This window comes from Chelonoidis abingdonii, chromosome 8 (assembly GCF_003597395.2).
Source record: "Chelonoidis abingdonii isolate Lonesome George chromosome 8, CheloAbing_2.0, whole genome shotgun sequence".
Classification (NCBI taxonomy): domain Eukaryota; kingdom Metazoa; phylum Chordata; order Testudines; family Testudinidae; genus Chelonoidis; species Chelonoidis abingdonii.
Window position 1 is genome coordinate 33880377 of NC_133776.1, and position 6000 is coordinate 33886376.

At 34.4% G+C, this 6000-nt stretch overlaps 1 protein-coding gene across 2 annotated transcripts in view; it reads right to left on the bottom strand.

Annotated features, from left to right (window-relative positions):
* The window catches only part of ZBTB38 (zinc finger and BTB domain containing 38), a 41120-nt gene extending 35852 nt beyond the window's left edge, over nucleotides 1–5268 (bottom strand). Inside the window, exons 1-2 of one of the 2 annotated variants that reach the window (XM_032765665.2) lie at nucleotides 5186–5268; nucleotides 4290–4353 (exon numbers count right to left, since the gene is read on the bottom strand). The gene's annotated coding sequence lies outside the window, so the exon portion shown is untranslated. Of the gene's footprint in view, nucleotides 1–3411; nucleotides 3753–4289; nucleotides 4354–5185 lie in introns of those variants that run through there. The other variant, XM_032765666.2, reaches the window with a different exon arrangement.
* Nucleotides 5269–6000: the final 732 nt, after the last annotated feature.

Here is a 6000-nt window from a genome sequence, read left to right on the forward strand (position 1 = left end):
ATTCTTCATCTTTTTCCAAATATTATCTAATTTCTCGCTATTATTTAACACTTAAAACATTTTGGGATAAAGTTCTGTATAAAAGATGCTAAACAAAATGAAGTTGTTTTGTATAGTGACTAATAAGTCCTAGGGGTAATGTGTAGGCCTTGTGAGCTACGTGATCTGTACAGCAATAGTGTTACAACATTAACAATAAAAGAGTTAGGTGCCAAAGATTCTGATGAGCATGAAGCTTAAAAACACAACTTTAAGGAATCCTACAGCTATCTGGTATAAGGTCCTATGAAAGCTAAAAACAAAACATGGCAATGCTGGGAGTCAGAAGATGCATATCAGGTAATGCAGTGCTAAAAGATCCACTAGATGTTCAAGATGGGGCACAAGGATTCCATGATCATCAGAACCTGTATCAAAAGCTGTGATACTATGGCAAAATCAACTGAACATAGATGACTTCACACTGTAAGGAGTGCAATTTCAATGCAAAGACAAGGTTTACAGCCTGATGTAACCTTACTGAAAAGTAGATGGGACTGTAGATAGTATAGCTAAGGGAACAATTTTTGTTTTATTTCCTTTGTACTCAAGATTTGCTTAGTTTTTCTGCTAGGCATAAATTGGAATTCATAGGCTTAAAATAGTTTCCAGTTATAAAAGTTGGGGGTTAAATATCAGAGATTTGGCACTCAAAGCAGAAGTGGCAAAAAGTCAACATCTGACTCGTACTTTGGGAATGAAAATCTATACCTGCTCCAATGTACCTCTTTCAGGCACCAAAGCCAGAGAGAGTAAAATGCATGTGGTTTACATAAGATGTACATATGGTGTCCATTGTGATAGCATCTGGGCACCTCCCATTTATAGAAGCATACCATAAAAAACACACACAGCAATCCATGTAGGATGTTTAAACTCAGAATAGCTTCATAATTAATAGAATCCCCCTTAACAAGTGAATCATCTTGTTCAGCACAGTAACAATTGCTGCTCTCAGGCTGACAATGAATTTTCACAGAAGCCAGGGAAGCAGCTTTTATTAGTTCAGTAATATCAGTTAAAAAAGGATCCACATTCTGACAAAAGAGAAACAACCAGACTGGAACATACTAATGTAACCAAGAATTAGGTTTTCATTCTTTAAACATTGTGGGTATGTTAATTTGAACCACAGAGACAAAATAAAATAATAAAGAATTGTATTTGTACTGTGGATCCACCCTTCTGCTGAGACAAGATACAATATACTAAAAATATTTTAAAACATAATACATAGATTGCCATTGCTCAGCTTTAGCTCCTAGCAATTAGAATTTCCTTGAAAATAATACTATGCAAGGAAAAAACCAATAGTGTTAATAACAGCACTGAGGAACCAGCTGTAAAGTGCATTCCAAGGATAAAATGTATATCAAATCGTTGCAACCAGAGAGAATGAAATTACGACTATAATAAAAATTCTACTTTAAAATGTCATTTGAAACATACACTGGTAAATCTATCGAGTCTTCACCTGAGTTTCTTTAAATGGAATGGGGAAATAATCAGTGTACTACATTAAACTAATCTAGTAAACAAATCAAATGGGTTTGGAATGATTATTCAGTATTGGCCTATCAAAACAGGAAGATGACTTCTATCATCTGAACAGTAATATTTATTGGGAATGCACTGAACTCATGATCTGTTTAGAAATAAATTAAAATTAGTTATACCACAGCGAAAACTGTTAATGCTATTTTTATTAACATGAACCGTGGGTAGAACCAAGCTTGTAATTTATTTTTTTTGTGATTATGGTTCTGTGCTTGAGCCTCTTCCACACAAAATATACTTAAAGTCAAGGACATGAAAGGAAAATGGCTACCGTGCTGCAAAAATATCTTTGCAGTAAGTATTTCTCAAATCATATACCAAGGAGATTTATAAGGAGATATACCAGGCTATAAGCTAAATGGAGACATTTAGCACAGTTTAAGACAGCCTAAGCAAATTTCCTCTAGCACAGATGGGGTTTGATTTTACAGATACTGTTAAAAATGTTAGATAAGCTGTTTCAGTTAAGCAATTATTTACTCAAACTGTGCAGAATCTCTAGGATCCGTACAATACAGCAAACCACAAATGAGCTTTGCTGATATCCCAATACATACAAGTACTTTTTGAGACTGGTTACACACTGTGTTTTGGTTGGACTCAGAATGGGTTCTGTTTAGCGAAAAGTTCGCAGCTCTATTATTGCTAAGTTCAGTGATTGTGAAAGAAGGTTTAAGGACATTTTCGATTCCCTACATTTCTCAGCTGTCTATCGTTTTAGTGATACTTGTACAGTAGTAATAATGAAACTTCTGTTTTATACAAATATTGCACAAACCTTGACTGCATTTCATACTATGCTTAAAATAAAAACGTACTAGGTACATTTCTGGAAGCAATCAATTAAAAACAGGAAAAAGCAGTTTTCTGATATGCACAGTTTTACAAATATGGCGTCGTTTAAGAAATGATAATCGCATGGAAACATAAAATGAGATCAGTGTCTCATTTAGAACCAAAAAGTAACTTAACAGCAAAATTTACATTTGCATCATGGTATTAAACAAGAATAACTTTCTTTGCATCTCTACTATTGCACTTTTTAACAGGATTTGGTTGCTAAGGAAACAGGTTCTGGCCCAGTATTAATCTGAAATAAATTTATTTCAGAAGATGGTCTCTGAAGTACAATATTGATAATTTATTTTTAAAAATTGCTCAAATTCAGGCTTTTGTATCTAGAGCTGTTTGGTTTTAATTTCTGAACCACTTTTGTTTGAAATAAACCATACTGCATTGAACTGCTGTTCAGTTTAAGATGACAGGGCCTTCTATATAAATCTCTAAAAACCTTACACATTAAAATAAAAAGAAATACTTAGGGTTTTTTTCTGGTACCTGATATAGAAAAATATCTGTAACAAAGCAAATTAATCTTTATTTAAGCTTTCACAGAGCACGTTGAAAGACCGCTTCCTATAGCAGAATTAAAATATTTTTCATTTTTCTTACCCACCTTAACTTTTATTTTTGCATTTTAACTACGAATCCAATAATTTTCAAAATCGATTTTAAAATGCAATTGAATCAATAGGCTTTTCAAAAATTCTTTTGTTGCACAAACGTTGCCACGCCCTTATTACATATGATTTTTTTTAACAGACATGATTGCTTCACTTTCACAATAGATTCTTTTATCAGGTGAAAACAATCATCATGCCAATATGTGAAGCCATACAATTTAGTATTAGGTTGTTGTTTTTTTTAAATTAAGTGTTCAATACATTTTTATACTTAAAGCTATATTTTAAAGCTCACTTTATGTCTTTGCAGCACTGAATGAGAAATCTACAAAACATGCAAATCTCAACCTACCTGTGTGTATCTCCTAATGCAGTGTTAACATGGCAATATACCCAGCCATTTTTATGTAAAGCGATGGAGATCAACTGAATTCTCGGTCTTCTCGATAAATTTTTAGAAGCAGTTGTCAAAAATCAGATGGGAAGCAGCTTGAATAGACTGTGATCATGAGAACTGAATTTATCAATAGGGAAAGCAGGAGTGGGGGGGGGGAAAAAGTCCATATCCAAGGTTTTCTGAAACTGCAACACAACGTTGTCTCCCCCCACCCTCATAGGGTTCAAAGAGTAAAGCTGACCACTGCAAAGGTCACTTGTCACATTTGCTGAAAATCAGCCTATTGATATCACTGCTGAAAATATAAACTCGACAACCAAAGCCCATTGCACAACATGGACTGCGTAAGAGTTAAAAATAGATTTGACGTGCCTCCTACCTGCATAATAAATGTGTACGTTTTAAGTGCTTTAATTTGATATTCACATTAATTAACAATACAACATACATTATTTAAACTACAGTAAATGCAAGAAGAAAAAGGGTGACACCATCTGCAAGCAGAATTTACTTTTTTTTTTTTTTAAAGGGCTAATACTGTATTTTGAATGTGATGACAAGCTAACAGCTCACTACACTGCAAATGAAAGAGAATTCTAAAGGTGATGCTTAAATATCTAAGCCTGTAATGAAGCACAAATAAGTCTTCACTACCGCATGATACGATACACAGTGCATTTACATACTCACATTTGAAATACTAGGCATGGTATAATGAATTCTATACACAGCATGCACACAGCACAAGCAACGTTAATCCTGCCTGCCATTTTAGAAGTAAGATACATACTGCAGCACGGCTCTGGTAAGGGTGGAGGCAAGGGACAGCTCACCTTAAATGCAGTATCTGATTAATGTTGTAAGTGACACTGCACATCAGCTACAGTCTTGGTTCAACTGCGTGGGAGGGAACAAAGAAAAATGTCATCAACTGGTGATGCAAGATGAGCCCCAGTCACTAAATAGCATTCAGCAAACTCCAAATTCTATACTAATAGAACAGTAGGTATTTCAAACTCTTATCAAAACCTGCCTCCACAGTGACTGCATCCTTCTGCTGAGGAAAATAAACCAATCTTTATCTTACTGTAGCCATTCCAGCATTTCTGCAGTAAGCAGACTCTAGATGAAGAAAGATTTCATACAGTATGTATTAGGTTCTGGATGCATTTGCTATTCTCTTAATTTTTAAGCCTTAGAATATTTTCTTTAATTAATAAAAGACAATACCAGAAAAAATACCCATCAATGCTAAAGATTAAATTTTGATGCAACATAAAGCATTTCTTTTTTTCACAGCTTATCAAAATCCTGAGCAGTATTGACAAAACCACAAGAGCACAGGGTCTGACTGCACGATCAGCTGTCTGTGTCTATGCTACACCCTGTTAACCACAAGCAGTGTTAGAGCTAAATATATCTGCAATGCAGAAATGGCAGATACTCTGTTGTTTAGAATTTCAATTAATTATAACATGTTCTTCCACCCTTAGAAGTAATAAAATAAAAGAGATAATATACAAAAATGTAATGCTGATTTCCTTTGCATACAGTATATATCAGACGCTACAGACCATGAAAGCCATCATAAGTATACTGACCTAAATAACGCTAAGAAGACTTAAGCAGCATACAAACATACTCACTGTCAAAGCAAGAAAAACAAGACAACGATTGTCTAATCAAACTGGAAGCAACAACTCGCTACCACAGTCTGAATTCTACGTACTGTATGTGCACATCTTATGTTATGGTAAGATGCAATGCTCCTTTGTTTTTTCTCAGAGGCTTTTCTTAGCTACAGTTGCACGACATTCTGACATCATGGAGGTCAATGCAGCCACTGAAGTGTTGTCAGTTTTTTTATGACTAAAATGATTTTAGAAAATTAAATCTCATCTGCAAAAATACAAAATATCACAAAACATATTTAACATCTTTCCTCTATTTTCTAAAATTAATACTGTGCATCTTGTTTGGCTGCATACATTAAATTGATATCGCCCTCTGCAGAGCTTGTGACAGGGTAATCGTGGGAATTAGATTTTTATAAACCAGTAAAGGTACACATTTCAAAGAATGCCTCTCATTTTCCTGAAACACTCAAATTACAGTCAAATGTTTAAGATGTGGAACAAAAATATACAGAGGTTTAAAAAAAGCTGCTTATCTGAGGGTCAGAAAAAATGCTTAGTAAGCAAAAGCTGTTCTGCTACATTTCCATTGTCAATGTGTCCCCTAGGGGAAATGAAAGAGAAATGGAACAGCTTGCTGTGATTGGCATTACAGTCCCTTAAGGCTGAACTGTCAGGTAAGTAAAGCAAAGCCTAAAATCTACCTGGTTATAGAGAGGATTTCCTTATTTTTGAAAATGTTTTCTATGTCTCATCAATTCTTCTTTCCTTCCCTTCCCCAAACTACATACAACTAATACCTCTTTAAATACTGGCAAACAAACAGTTTAGTCCTAAATGCTAAGAAACAATCTGAATATATTTCATCACGGTATTTTTTAAAATTAATCTACTTGCTTAATGCATCATT